The 16618-nt window shown below is 35.2% G+C and overlaps 1 protein-coding gene across 5 annotated transcripts in view; it reads right to left on the bottom strand.

Annotated features, from left to right (window-relative positions):
- LOC120903706 (LIM/homeobox protein Lhx6-like) overlaps nt 1–6474 on the bottom strand; it is a 47078-nt gene extending 40604 nt beyond the window's left edge. For 3 of the 5 annotated variants that reach the window (XM_040313295.1, XM_040313299.1, XM_040313300.1), the window contains exons 1-2: nt 6308–6474; nt 5557–5998 (exon numbers count right to left, since the gene is read on the bottom strand). The gene's annotated coding sequence lies outside the window, so the exon portion shown is untranslated. The remainder of the gene's footprint in view (nt 1–5556; nt 5999–6307) is intronic. The other 2 variants (XM_040313296.1, XM_040313297.1) reach the window with 2 other exon arrangements.
- Between the last annotated feature and the right edge of the window lie 10144 nt (nt 6475–16618).

The following is a 16618-nucleotide window of genomic DNA, read 5'->3' as shown; positions in this document are numbered from 1 at the left end:
GTGTTTATGTTTTTTCAGCGTTAAATAATAATAATTTGAGGGATGTTTAACGAGTGTTCAATTAAATCTTCAATTATGTTTTCTTTCTAATTCGAAGTTTCCTTTCGTGCTGTAAATGTTTACCTATCATTTTCTTGGTTATCTTAAGTAATGAACAGCCGCTCTAAAAGTTGATTAAATGACATTTTTGTATAGGTATGATGATACTTTTGTTTATTTTTCTCAGTATACCTTAAAGCCATATTCAGCCATCACCACGATTTTTTTACACCTTGAATATCTTAATCTTGTAGAGGAGAACTTGACTTTAATAAACCATTAAAAAAATCAAATAGTATATTCAACCATATTCATGTAATGCTCGCTATATTATACTAATAAGCTATTCATATTTATCATTGATATGTTTCTGTTTTGGTAATCAGTAAAATTACACATTGCGCTAGTTTTTGGCTGCTATATTTGAAAATGTTATCATTCCTTGAAAAGTTTCTTTTATTTTGGTTTTTATATTATTCTGATTCTTTTTTCGTACTGTAAATTGTTCTGATTCTTTTTGTTTACCTAGCTTGTAACGCATCTGGCCTTAACATATTGTTAAAGCAATAACCTAGTATGAGGTATGGTCAGTATGAGAGCATCATTCAAATTCAAGAAGAATGTTTAAAATGCCTAACCTGACATGTTGTTATAATAACTTCCACAACAGCTACCTTTATTAAAACACATACATAGGACCTTCTTAACGAGCAATAATATTTGCCTGTATGATACATTATTTTCATCACGATCGCGTTTATAATGTTTTTAGAATGAAAAGAGAAGTAAGAAAGAAGTATCTTGGGCAAAAGAGACCCATTCCTCTATTTAAGTTGCTAATTGCAGAAGTGTCGTATTGGCCAATTGTAGAAGTTTCGGCTGAAGCAAACTAGCGCGCTAGCATGACCATGGTGAGTTTTTGACCCTGAAACTAATAATTTTACTGCTACTAATTATTTTAATTGATACTATTATACTTTCATTATGATAGCATTCAATGATTATCTACTGTACAACAATAACACTTCCAATAACACTACGGTACAACAATAACACTTCCACTCTATTTTCCCTTTAAATTTAATTATTGATAGTTTTGTATTAACGCTATGTCAAATGGAAACAAGTATATTAGTAATTAAATAGGTCACACTTTATTAGTACTTTGAAACTGATGCAAACTTGTTGGCAAATCTATAAAATTGATTTTGCCGTTGCAGGACAATTCTCTCGTCTATTGAACGCAAAGCAGATTGAACAAAGAAGAAAAAATAACTCAGCGTGGGGTACAGAGATGCAGATTTTGGGACCTAGCATGTGATATCGTTCCGAAATAACAAAGGATTGCTAAAGCGTAAGAAACGAAGCACAAGCCAGCAGAATTGAACAGAGTTAGTAGGTGGACACATACAGAAAATTGAAAATGGAAAAATATTAAATTGATTTCGTCTACCCTTTTGCATCTCTTCTGCTTCTTGCAAAGGTTGGCTCTTCTAATAGACAATGTGTGTGCCCTTACCCCCTCGTTTCTCTGCGCGATACTTTCTAGTCAACCAGTGGTCACGTGGTGCTGGCAAATCCAACCAACCACACATAAGACGCTTACAGTTTTGCCGCACACTGGCGGGCCAAACCGGCAAAAGTGCCGGTAAAAAGCATTTTAGGCTAGTCGGAGAAGAGTACGATATAAAACGAATCCGATACGGTTATATCCTTCTGAGTATATTGTATGGACAATGCCATGCATTTTGGTACGGAAGTAACTGAATTGTGATTTGGTATGTGACGCTCATGAAGTGTGAAGTGTGGAGGGTTTTATGTGTGAGTGTATTCTGAGTGAATTTTTCGTCGCTTTACTGATCATCCCCTGACTGATACTTCAATGAGAGTTCGTGATATCCTCTGACTAATTCGCATTTTCTACATGCAGAATGTAATTTAGAGGAATTTTCATGTTTATTGTACCTAGCATGAATGTATTAAATTGAAGCATCATAAATGAATAACCTGATTTCTTCACCGATTGAAACATTTCCTTTTTTTTCGAAATATATTTGTTGTATTTTGCATACGAAGTTAATAAGGTTTTATTCAATGCCCTCGATATTACGAGACACTGAATATATAAAAGATATTGTAATTCTTTTTTCGTAGTGTACTGTAGAAAAAGCATTCATTTTCATTTATGAGAGAAAGTTTAAGAAATTAATTAAAATTTAACCTGTTGAAATACCGCCAAATGAATCGCATATGAAATTTTATCAATATATGCAGAAAATTCCGATATTTTCTAGGAATGTATTTAAATGAGACTCTCGAGAACTGAGAAATGAGACTAAGAACTGTATTTTCCTATAAAGTCGAATGTAAAGTGTCCCTCAAAACATTTTACTAATAATAATAACAAGTAATAATAAGTCCTTGCTACGGAGGGCGGTTCGTTGTAGTCTGGAACTCACGATGGGCATGTTGTTAGGTCGTGCATGTTGACCGCCCCTGGGACTACTTTTTTGTTTTTTTTTTTAATGTAATAATTATACTACAACCCTCCTTCACACGTAACACACATGATCAGATAGTTGGAAATTTTCACGAATATGCATGTAAAGGCTAATAAAAAATTTGACAGTTTTATCAAACTAACAACTGTCAACTCATTCAAAATCGTTCTCTTCACATGTCTAGAGATTCTTGTAATAAAATAAATACTTCATCACCTATTGTTATAGCAAATATTCCTATGGAATATTAAATGTAGTTAAATATTCCATAAAATTGATTAAACTACAACAAATTTACAACATTGCTTTACATTCGTAATAATTTCGGTAATAATTTTTAAACATATTCTATTGCGCTCATTTTCTGATCCCTTTGAATGGATGCTATATTGCTTTATTGTATGCTTTTAAGAGGAAAAATTTATACAATAGTTGAGTAAATATTTATACAATATATTTATATTGTATACTTATTAGAATATAGACGTTGGGCTTATTGATTTTATTGGCCTCTTATTAGCGTGTATTAGCGCGGAAGGCACGGGTGTCAATTATTTTGAATGCTTCTACCTGCTCCATAGATATATTTCAAATTATATTTCACTCCAATTTAGATCAGTTACTCATCGGGCACCGTAACGAAATATTTCACAAAAGACAGAAAGGAGCGAAATGTTTTGTGAAGGGAATAGTGATCTCGAAAGCATTCAGATTTTTATATATTATGCTGGTTGTTAGATAGTTAGTGAGTTAGTTAGTCAGTTAGTTCGTGTGCTTGCAACTGTATCCTATTGAAGAGGAAGAAGTCGGACTGGCACTGACACATATAAAAGAAAGTTTTTCGCCAGCTTCCTGCTACTAAGCTTGCATATTCATTATATGTGAGTTAACACTACAACGGGTACCTCATTGTTGTTTGTTCTCAAACCTTCAGTATGACGACTGAGAGTGGGTATTGTTTATTTGTTGAAGGAGTACGCGAAGCTTATTAGCACAGCGTTTGGTATTTGGCAGCATAAAATAGAGCAAGAAAGACAGAATAATTATGTGTATGTTTATTTACATCCATACATAATTCACTCCACAATACAGAAAAAGGACAATTAACAGTAAAATATGTGGCTTCACCACAAAAGAAAAATTTATGAAGTCAAATTCCCTACAGTCTGCAAATGCACATTTATTTGTTGTGACTCTTTATACCATTCCATTATAAACCAGTGTAAATATATTTTGAATTTAAAAGGTTATTAATCAATCGTAAATCAAAATAAAAATAATATCAAAGTATAAAGAAATACATATCTCTTTTAATACTAAACTTACTTGCATCACAGTGTATTATTTACCAATGATTTTTTGAAGTAAGAACTTTTAAAACTAAAAAACTAAAAACAAAAATGATTCTGCATTGCATCCGTCTGATGTTTTCTGGATGATATTAATAAACTAATTTACAAAAGCATGTAACATTTCTTCACACCTCAATGAGTGTATTCTTTTGTTTGGAAATCAATCTGTCGATTGTTTTGTAACACAGTTGTATGAGTGGTTTCTCCATACTTTTTGTCAATCTATCTTATTTTATTGAGAGCTCGTACACGCTCGAAGCAATATCTTCCAACTCTCATGGGAGCTTCCCCTTTGAATGCAACTCATTCTAGTCCGGTAAGCCAGATCCAACACCTACACATTCCATTAAACTTATACGTCCATCATTCCATTTCCTTCTTCCTCTCCATGTTTACTCTGTATCGCTAGCTTGGAAGGACTGCGACCCAATCTGAGAGAGCCTTTTTCGGAAAATGGCAATCAAGTGATTGCAAAAAGTGCCGCTCCCCGAAAAAAAGCATTACTCTTTCACGGCAGCATTTGTTGCTGATGCTTTGTACCGTATCGCGAATCAAAAGAGGAGTCCGGAAATGGGAAAAGTAAAGAAAGACTGTGCACATTTTCCCTTGTTCGCGCTAGAGGATAATTTTACCCTCCAAGGCAAACGTTTTCTAGAGCTTAACTTTGTGTGGCACGTGGCATGGAAATATTCACAACACAGTGCGATTAGAATCATACACATCACGAAGTATATAAATTTGTTAAACAGTTCACAAATAATGGTCCTAATTAACTTTATTATTATTTCATATTTATTACAACATTTATTTTTATTTTGAGTGAAACAAACAAACATACTACAGAGTTCTACATGCAGTGTTAGGAACTTCTACGATTTTATTTTAGTACGTTACCATGTTTTGTTATGTACAGAATAGGCTTTTTGTGTTCTCTTGAGTTACGTATCAAACAATGTCAATCAATCAATTTTGTTTATTTTTTGCTTTCTTTGCTACCAGACACGTTCAATCTAATAAAAAACCCACAGGTCGTTACTTCGATCGATTTGATTCAGGGGGAAATATAAATGCACAACAACCACAACCTTTAGATGAGATGAACGTTCAAACATTCCAAACAAACATATATTGTGATGAATAAATGCTTATTACCAGTTGTCTTAATTTTTATGAAAAAAAAAAAAAACTCATGTACAGGAGTATTTTACGGTTACTGTTATCTTATTATATCATTATGCCTCGAAAGCATCAACGATGTAATCTGACTTTCGCAGTCACATTATGAATGCAAGTGAATTAATAACCAAACCGCATCAACATTCGCCAGTTAATTGTTTATTATGCTTCTCTCTCTACACAATGTTTCATTGCTTTAAAAGACGCGTAATGAGATTACTATTAGAAATAAAAAACTACTTTACATTACACCAGGACCCCTGTCCCAGACGTAATTACTCTTTCTGTGTTGTATCCGAAAGTATGTTCCCTTCTCTGCTCATACATTGGTAGATATAGTTGAAATAGAAAGGATGGAAAATTAAAAAGGAGGTTATGCAAAACTCTGCCTTAATCTCTTGGTACCAAACATGTTTCATGGAACTTTTAAAACTAACATTTTTAATTTGTTTTGTGTTATGATTTTATTTTTTAAAAAATGCACTTACCGCAATTGATTATTCTGCTTGATGTTAGCAGTTTGGAAGATATATTCTCTTCAGATTTGAGACATGAATTAAGCTTTGATTTTGTTGTATGTACTAACTTGGTCGTACATGTATTTTTTTTTTTTACTTTTTATTTATGATGCTAGAAACACATACACATTTTGACCTAATTTTGCACAAACTTTTTCACTCAATAACTTTAATACTTCACTCTTTATAAGAGTCGATGTTAAGATCCACACACATTGCCTTATTTCTCTAAAGAGCTATGTTTTCTAGATACTTTCTCATACTACAATAATGCACAGTGATTAAACGTTGCATTGATTGTAATGTATGCTTAGTTACAAAGAAAAACACAAGCAAAAATCACAACTGCACATTAAATCTAGTATTTTTTACCGTCATGAAGGGAAGCGTAATCAAAGTATATTACTGTAAACTTTGAAATAAAATTGACGGATTATAACAAAATTTCAACAATCGTCGAAAATAATATTACAATAATTAAAGTCTTGAACTAAAGGTTCGCCACTGCACTTTCATCTAATTAACAACATTCGATATTATTTTTTTAACAAGCACAAAGAACACAGACACTTTGAAATAGGACGAGATAACAAACATAAGAATGCCCCATCATACATCATGTAGTACGAATACCGTCGTTATAGCTAAAATAAGTTCTATTTTACCACACAATTTGGCATAATACCGATTTTACATTGATATAACGAGATCATTCGCTTACACTTTTCAATCAAGAAGTTTGCATTCCAGAGTTACACGCGTTTAAAAAAGTATGTTGTTATTTTATCGACCACCGAATATCTTTTTTACTCAGCCCTACTACGATGGACAAGAAACACATCCTTGCTGCGTGAGCCTATCTACACAAATGTTGCCGCTAGTCCAAATCATTTCAGCTTCACAAGCATCCTGGATGCAGGAAAATGAGAACAAATTGTGGATCTCGTGGAGCTACGGGTGGAAAAAATCAAAACAGAGCGCAATACTCTCTGAGACTATATAGTCTCTCACACACCGAGTCACTCGTTCTCTTCGAATTTCTCTAACGAAGGGGTCTCACTTCCATTCTGCCTAAGTGTCTTCGACCCTACCCGGCTTCCCGTACAATGGCCACTTTTCTCGATTACGGCACAACCACTAAAGGACGATCTGGCGCCATTACGATAATTGTAATTGAATGAATATCACTGTGTTTATGTGCACGCTTATGGCTACCACCACCGAACATTCTTCTACACTATGTAAGAGTGTGACATTGTATTGGTGTGTACGTGTAAAGGACGGCACGACTAAGGATTCCATATAAATAAACAGAGCTTACCGATACGCAACGCAAGAGGGGAAATAATGTAATTATATCACGAATCCTGTTGTAAGCTACGAACGAAAGGAATCAAAACAAAACTGTATACATTCCCCTGCCGTGTGAGTGAAACGCCAAAGATGAGCGAGTGGTATAGCAAACATCGAGTGTTCGGAAGCACTGCACGAAATTTCCCCGCTTAAACTTCAGCACGAATACGAGCCGAAGCTGAACAAAAAAAAAATGCAGCGTTCGCATGCGGCGGACTGGTAGCGTCTGGCAAAATTTCCAATATGATCAAAGCTATTTTCCCACAACACAATCACTTAAACGTACCGTCGTCATTCCACACAATCCTCTCGTCCTCAAGCAGCATTATCAAAGTATGCTAATGGTATCGTACAACAGGCGGAAAATAGGATTGAAACAGCATGATAAAAGGAGATCATAATTGCATACTTTATTTACTCTTTCACTCGTCACATTCCTTTCGCACCTCCATCGCGACCGCTGTCGAATTTTGTCTAAATTTTCTTCGCTTTGCCTCCCACACGTACCCATGCTTCTCTCTCTCTCTCATTCATTCATTTAGCTCACTATATTTGCGCTCTTTTGCTCTTAAACACACAGTTTTAGTACCAATTTTCTCTCCCCGTGCCCGTCGCCTTCGTTACCTCCGCTTATCGTACTTTCGGCTCTGTATCAACGAACGTTTTCCCACATCCTTCTTCTGGTCGAAAAGAAAATGTTGATATACTTGCTGTACAGAGTGCGCGTGCTGCTGTTTTGCACGAAGCATCTGAACGAACATAAAAAATCGACCGAGACACGCCAGACAACAGATAAACCGGAAGCAGAACGAATCGTTTCGCTTTCTGACGTATCATTGCTACTGTTATTGTTATTTTATTTCATCATTCAGCGACGGTGATGATGCTTATTTAATATCAATTTAAACTCAACCGGAAACCACCGTTACGGTGAGCATATCGTCGAAAGAGATATTCTTCTTATACCTTCTTTTGGCACGTGTATTAATATGGCTGATTTTATTATTCGCCAAGAATGTTAAAAATTACATTGTTTCGATCATTTACAAAGTGTAACTAGTTAATTCTAGGCACAAAATTAAAAAATGTTAAAAGTTCTATATTTTCGAAAAAAAAAACTAATTCAATGAGAAGAAATGCAGACAACTTCAATGTTATTACAGCCATATTGATTATTACATTTTAACATTCTTCTTTGTGTTCTCCATATTTTGATTATTATTATTTTTATTGTGATTTGGCATCTAGGCCTTGAAAGAGCTGGTGCATCCATTTAATAGACCACTAGACTGCCCCTACGTTATTTTGCTCTCAGTTAAATATTTGCGTATGTTATTTGCATGTTAAGCTGAAAACCAAATGCAAGTTGGCTCAACTTTATTGTTATAATTGTATGGCCAATGCATAAAATAGACGTATATTTTGTCATATGTCCGCTACTTGTGCTAACATAATTTAACTTCTTTGCAAATGTGTCTATGCGTATGTGATATTCCAAACACAGATTAAATATCTAGACAAGCCAAATACGTTCAACGTTTCCAAAATCTTAATGCGCAAGAGTTGCTTCTTAGCGATGATAAATTGATTTATTTTCTTCGTGCTACATAGAAAAAAGCTATCAGCTTTTATTTCACAAGTGGATCTATTGAGCTCAAGGATGTCCATCGTTTGGTCAGCACAAGAAAGCAGACGGAAAATAGATGCACGATGTACAGCAAACTGATCCCAAAACGAGAAATCTAAAAGTTAGCCAGAATAAATTGAATTTGCAGTGTTCTTTGACGCGATAGTTTTCTTCGTGCTTGGTACAATGTATTGCAAACGTGAAGAAATAAAGATTACATTTTTCACTCGGAGTCACTATACAATATGTGAATGCATTTGCTTGCAGATTAGTTTAAGAAATGTTATTGAACTATTCATATGACTGTAAAATACACAATAAAAAGAAAATTTTATTAGCGTGTTTGCGTACGATCTTTTTCTTCGTCTAAGTTTGTTTCCTTTAATTTCACTATAAACATTAAATGTATGTAACTCCTTTATTTAGTTCATTATACATTTCGTCGATTGATATAAAAGTTATCTTACGTCGTAACAATCAATATTTGGTTGTATTTTTTTTAAGTTGTTGGTTGTACTTATTTTAAGGAAGGTAAAACGGTCTAACGATCTTCGCTTTCTCGGCCTTTTCCATTGCATCTATTGACCAATCTAACAAGAACAGACGGATCGTGAAAAGATAAATTTCGTTGAGTGCATTCTCCTATTATTTCTACTAAATCTCTATCGATAAAATTTATTTTCAATTCTCGTCCATTCATGGATTTAAATATATCCTTTGGTGGGCACATGGACAAAACGCCATACAGTGCATTCTGGCGATGCCAAGGGCTTGGGCCACTTCCATTCTTTGGACATGTTTGCGATTCAGATATTTGAAAAAGTTGAACGACAAATAAATCTACTTGAGCGCACTGTGTCATGTAGCATTCCATGTCTTTTCACATTTCGGAAGAGCTGCATTTTGGGAATTGATTCGCCATGGATTCCTTAATATGCTTACCGTCGTATAGTTTACGGAATCGTCCCCGAAGCGAATATCCCATCGGCTGATTGTGAGTTTTGTTGAACGCAAACCTCCAGTAGTTGGATCGTGAACGGGTGCAGTATGGTGAATGATTCATTCGCTTACTCTATAGAGAATAATACTTCAAATGGATGTTTATTTACACTTTCGTTACAGACAACATTCATTGATTACATTTGACGCACTTCTGGTTTAATTAAAAGACATCTAATACATCTAATACAATGAAACATTGGTTAGTTAAAACGGGATAAAAGAGTACAAGACGACGAGTAGCGCTTTGCTAGGTTGGTATTTTAAGCTCGTGTAGCGCAGTTCTATGAAAACTGAAAGAGCAACAGCTTGCGCGGAATTGTTATCGATCTTACTATTATAATTTAGTATAGTTTAATCTGATTTGATTTAAATCAACTATTCATCGGGTAATTTATATCCACACCATTTTCTGAAACTATAAAGATTTTAATACTTAGATTTCTACCTGTACAATAATACATTCCGCCTAATGATGTCGCACCGTGAAGCGTGAAGCAAAAATTGATGACATTCGATGATATTCAATGAAAAGTTCATACAAAAACAATATGTTTGAGGTTTACACCAATAACACTAGTCACTGGAAATTTTTCGAAAGTATATAAATATAAATTCGATTTTCCTTTATTTTTTGTGTTTAAAATTACATAGTTTTACTAACATATAAAAAGTGACATTTCATATCAATACAGTTATTAAACAAAGAATATTAGTGGCCATACACACATACTATAGCACTGTTAAATGCAGTTAAAATAAATTACTGTATTACAGTTAAATGTATGAACAAATAACAATTATTTAATTTAATTCAATTAAACAAATTTAATACTAGATGGTGAAAAGATCACATTTTAAAACTGCAATACCTGTTTTTAACCAGAATGTGCTGCATTCACGGCTTCTGGAATCTTTACAATCAATCTATGTTGGTATCTATAGTTGCTGCAAATATAGAGTTGCTACAGAAACATAAGTAAAAAACACACAAACCAAAGAAGTGAACAATGTGTGGTGTGGGATTCGCGTTGAAATATCAATCCCCTTGCTAAAAACTAAGAACGTTTGATTTTCCTCCATTTCACTAACGTGTCGGAGCGAGTGATGTATGTACCCTACGGGTATTTACCAGTCTCACTCTGTTTAAATAAGCTTTTCAATCCATAGGTAATGCATTATTCCGTTGTGCAGTTGTGCTGCTCGGATTGTTTCTTCAATCACGGTACTAGTTTCGAATGAATCCCTGCTAACCAAGGAGCGTTGTGTGAAAGATCTATTCGAAAACAATGAATTCGTTTTCAATGATTTTGTTTATTGTTTGCGCACTAAGCCTTAACAGGACACAGATGAAATGAATAGGAATGAATATATCGATGCATGTCAAACAGTGAAAATACCTAGTCCAATGCTTTAACCTTTAAATTGTTTGTACAGTACAATTTGTAGGAAAATTGAATTTAAAACCTCATTTTTATGAGCTCAAATATCACTTTATCTGCCCTTTTTCACTGCACGAACGGTATTATTCAAAAATAAGTGCAAACAAATTATTCGGTGCAAAACCTATGAGCACTTTTCTTAAAAATTACCTTAAGGGTGTAAAAAATCCTGAACCTGTTAACATAGCTGCGGTGCAATGTAAAAATCAACACTTGACAGTGAGAGTATATCTTGGGCCCTTGCCCAGTATCGCACTGCTTTTGATTATGCTTGCATTAGGATTAGTATATTAGTTAGATTTAGTATATAAGAGCATTGTCCAGCCATGTGATAAACAGTGAGATATTAGAAGTGCTGACATTTTATTCTGGCTTATAAAACCCTGTTTTTTAGGTTTTTTTTCAGGTTGATGATACCTGAATTCATAGGACGAAATGCTAAAACGTGCTGGACTTTTCTGTGTGTGTGCCAGTATTATATGGGTGCGATATAATTCCAGCTTCGTCTTAGCCTCGCTTTTTTAGGCTATAGAATGACCGATTTGCAGCCACCATCCTTGCAAAGAACTCAGCATGTGTCGGTGTCTACAATTTATTTCAGAACTAAAATTTGATTGTACTTTATTGAATTGAAATGATTCGCCCTTGTATTCGATAGCGACCCATAGACGCTTTTAAAAATCATTGCAAACCGCACGCACAACATCATTTGGATTTTCTCCACATATTTTAATCAAATGATGCTTGAATTAATACTAACGTCCTAAAGCAGTGGTCGGCAATCTTTTGAGGTAATGATATTAGTGATATAGTTGTAATAGGTTGTATGCGGCAAATAGACCGTGTCGCCATACGTAGGACTGACTATCCTGCTATGGGTGGGGTAATCTAAAAGTCATTGAAAGCCAACCCAATAAGTGGTACAGAGGCAGGCCTTGACTGACAGCGGTTGTTGAGCCAAAAAGAAGAAGAAGAATAATGTTTAATCATTTAGGCATCGGCAACAGAGAGACAAAAGCGTGATCAGTTAAAAATATCAAGGCAAGAGCAATATTTATTCTTGAAGACCCATCCTCCCACGATACAATAATTATTGGGAATATTCTGGGTGTGATACTAAAGCTTTTACGACTGAAAAATTATTGAGACAAACGTGCATTGAGTAGAGGATCCTGGGGCAAAATGGTAAACTTAAACATAAACATAAAATGGTCACCTGAATAATTGATAAATAATTTATTCACGTTTATAATGAATTATAATACTTGAAAAACATCAAATACAATGTTTAAAGCCCACCATTAACTTTTTATAACCTAGAATTCCAAAATAATTGAATAAATTAGCAAATAAAATGTTTGCTCAAAACGATATAATTTGCACCGTCTTCAAAATAAGCTTTTGTAAGAATTTAACATATAATTCGAGCAAATAAGGAATGTATATCCAAGGTCATGATGTTTATTTATGATTTACGTGAAAAATATAACCAACTAATTTAAAGTTGTATTGGCAAGATGTACTGATTTTTAAATCTAATCAAAATCCAATTGTTGCACACTTACAAAAACTCCTAATTATATTATTGCACACTTTGAACCCAATTATTGAACACTTTCCAATATGCTCAAACCGATGAAAACAGAGCCCTAAACTGGATGTTTTTTCTATCGAATAGTGTTTAGGACAATACGAAACGCTGTTACATTTTACGTTTGTCTTTGGTTCAAGCCGGAAATCCGCAAAAAAGTAACGAACTTGCAACTGCTGCCGCACATTCCGAAAATCTTATTGTCTATTGAGTTCGAACATACTGATTGATCCGTCATTCCATATTACTATAATTAAAATTTTATACGATGGTATAAAATGTCATACTAAAAGATCTTCTTGGGCCGTTCTCGTGCTACAGTCGTCAACTCATGCGACTTAACAACATGCCCGTCAAGGGTTCAAGCCCCAAATGGACCGTGTCGCCATACTGGCACTGATTATCCTGCTATGGGGTGTATTCCATAAGTCACTGAAAGCCAACCCCACAAGTGGTACAGGCAGGCCTTAACCGATAACGGTTGTTGAGCCAAAGAAGAAAGAAAGAAATATTCTTTCATTTATTTAGTTGCCCACTTCTTGGTAAAACCAGGATATTGAAAAAAAATGTCAATGTAAAAATGTATGTTTAAATCTAATACAAATAAGATATAATGCTCTTGCAGTAGATATAATTATGTCGTTTAATGAATGTATCTCATATAGTAAATATATTAAATATATTCAATTAACTACTTATTTAAAATGCTCTTTAAATTTATTTTCAACTAGTTAATTTGGCCCGGTTATAGAGTTATGCAAGATAATTTCAAGAAATTGGGTAACTTTAGGATGCGCGCAGAGCATTTTTTTAATTCAACACCAATTTCTGGTGACTTTTAAGGGACACATGAAGAGAAATTGATTCAGAACCCATACCGATCCTGCGACTGATCCCGAACGCATGTCGATCCTGGAATTTGACATATCTTATACTGATGAAGGAACTTACTACAATCCCATCCCAATTGAGCTTGACTTTATACCGGTCCTGGACCAGCTTCCAAAGCCGCATCGGGCCAAGAATTGATCACGAAACCATACCAGAACTTACACTAAACCCATATCGGTTCTGGAACTGATGCTGGCCCCTTACAGATCCTTTAACATGTACTTACCGGTACTGGAACTGATTCCAAACACATATTGGTCCTTGAACTGATTCCTTGAAGATTCGATATCGGTTCTGAAACCGTTTATAACCTCATTTCAGGCCCTGATACTGCTCCCTTTTTAAGTCGGTTCCAAAACTAGTAACTGCATCTGTCTCAGTCATGGAACTATCCAGTCCAGTAGTTTTCCTTTTTTTTTGCATTGGAAAGTCCCGCAGTATTATCGTCAATTCCGCCACTTAATACCATGCCCGTTCTAGGTTCAATACTCGAATAGACCGTCGCCCTAAGCAAGGCTTGACTATCCGACTGCGTGGTAGTTAGTAAATCCTGAAAGCCTGAATAGGCCGGTATGACCAAGTACCCCTAAAAGAAGGTCTTTTGTTAGAGTAACGTTGTTGTTGAAATTTTGTCATAACATTTCCACACCGACAAACCGACGTGACACTGGCGTTACAAAAGTGTCCCACACGAAAGTACTGTCATTTACCAGTGAGGCGAACACTCCTGTCAAAGTAAGCTCTGTTCACTGCTGCTTCGATGTAAACAACTTTTCTAAATACAAATGGCGAAGGAAGTGTGAGGCAAGGTTTTGTGAGAATAATTGGACAAATCACACAGGAAAATCATTTTATAAGTTTTCAAATCAATGCAAAAGATGTGAGAAGTACATAAAACAATACGCATTGGAATTTGCGAAGAAAAACAAAAAAGGGGTTTAGCAGTTTCTTCTCTGTGCCAGTGTAGTAAGCGAATCATTATAGAGATGGCGCTAGTGTTTAACGTATTTTCATTTGAAATAAGGAGACAACTTTTGAAGCTCATTTTGTTCGAAGTGTCACGTCGGTTTGTCGGTGATTTCCATATATTTTGTCCTATAGTAGTGACCACCTAAAGTACTACACCTATATTCTGACTTTGAGGCTTCCTGAACAGTTCCTTTGACCACTTTCTGAAAAAAAAAATCAAGTGTAATTTAGGTCCGTATGCGGAAAAATCTAGAAAATCACTGAAAACGTAAATTTATTCCATTCAGACTGTAATTCGTATCATTCTTCTCCTTACCTTTAAAAACACCAAAAACTAAGTCGCCGTTGCGTTTTCCACAACCAAACCGTTTGTTAACTCAATAAAAAGCATCCCAGCATCCGCGGAAAAGTAACGCTATACTAGAAAAAAAATCAGCCGTTACTAGAATTTTATTATTGAGATTTTTAGTGTTTTTACATTTCGATGGCTATTACTTGTGAACCTCAGTGTAATGATGGACAAAATAAAACTTTTTGGTACTTATAATGTAACAGTTAGCTTATACAATCAGAATTCAATAGTTGAACGCTTTTTAGTTGGCATGCTTTTTAGTTGAACGCTCGATATATGGATGACAGTTCAATTAAAAAGCATGCGTTGGTATCAAAGTGAGTTGATATATCAGGTAGGCTTATCCAGTGCAATTTGACGTCTAAAAACGAAAATAGGAAGAAAACCTGGTTTGACGGTTAGATCCATAACAAACTGGGTGCTTTGATGATTGTTCTGTGTTCTTTTTGCTAATTCTATTCTAAATTTTCATAATTTTACACGATATTTGAGAACAATCGGAGGTCTGTTGAATGAAACAAATGGATATATAGTTATGTGGCATTGGACACCATCACGTGGCACGACACAATGCTTTACCATGTTGCAGCGCGGCACATTCCATCTCTTCTAGTTCCCACGGGCGCGCATCATCGGACACCAGCCGGGCCGACAACGCAGACAGAACGGTCGCGCGACATCGGACACCAGCCGGACGCAGACAGCTCCCACAAACATACACCGCCAACCGAGGTAGAATTAATGTGAGGGTTTAGTTTTAGTTTAGAACTCATTGGAGTAACATTTAATCTTTTTGAATAAAAAGCCGAATAATAAATGTACACCGCATAATTATATGTGCAGGAACTCTGATAAGTTCCTCATTTTAAGTATGGATAGCGTAATTGGTTCGGTTGGTCTTTACACTGCTCCTTACTTGCTGGCTGAACGGATTCAAGAATTGTTTCCTATATATCAGATTTTGCCTTGTTTTGTTGGAATGCAGTAATCTTCAGATCATCGTTTTAATCCAAGAACTGGCCGTCACGTAATTTTTTTGGCTTCTTTCTTCGTACTGCGCCTGAGTAAAACCACATACCATTTCTGCGAGATACTGTTTAAACTTCAAGGCATACTAGATTTTGTTATGGAACAAACTGTCGAATTGCGTGTCGATGTATTGGTGAGGAAGAACACCATAAGCCCACCTGATATATACACTCACTTTGGTTTGTATAGAAATACCGGTTTCAAGGTGTGTTTATTTAGAAGGTGAATTATTAGCGCGTTTGCTGGGCGCCATCATTGAGTATTGTTATGTCAAATTGCATACAATTTTCTATACCCCCCCCTCCAGCCCTTCCTGATTTTAATACCGGAGCCAAAGTGTATGAATATCAGGTGGTATCATAGCCTGTTTTTTATAGCAAAAGTTGAACGTCACTTTTTGACAGCATGGGTGAAAACATTTCCCCAAACAAGCTTTCTGACGACTTGCCTTACACACAAACAATCTTAGAATCTTCGTTATTTGCACTGAAATACCTTAAAAAGCACTCAAAATATATGTTACTGTAAGCTAAACCAAATCTGAACTAATTAAAATCCATTTTTGGATCAAAATAATGCCGTCGATGAGGACACCAATGTGTACTACGTATGTGTTTCTAAGAACAAAGCGAACGGTTCCTATGGAAATTCACTTCACCCATTCTGTCAAAAGGAGATTTTTTTGATTTCGAAATTAGTTGTCAATTTGTATGGGACAAGACCACCTGATATTCATACACTTTGACCGGAGCCTGATACTGGTGTATTGTTATGTCAAG

This window comes from Anopheles arabiensis, chromosome 3, assembly GCF_016920715.1.
Source record: "Anopheles arabiensis isolate DONGOLA chromosome 3, AaraD3, whole genome shotgun sequence".
NCBI lineage: Eukaryota > Metazoa > Arthropoda > Insecta > Diptera > Culicidae > Anopheles > Anopheles arabiensis.
This window is presented reverse-complemented; position numbering and strand designations above follow the sequence as displayed.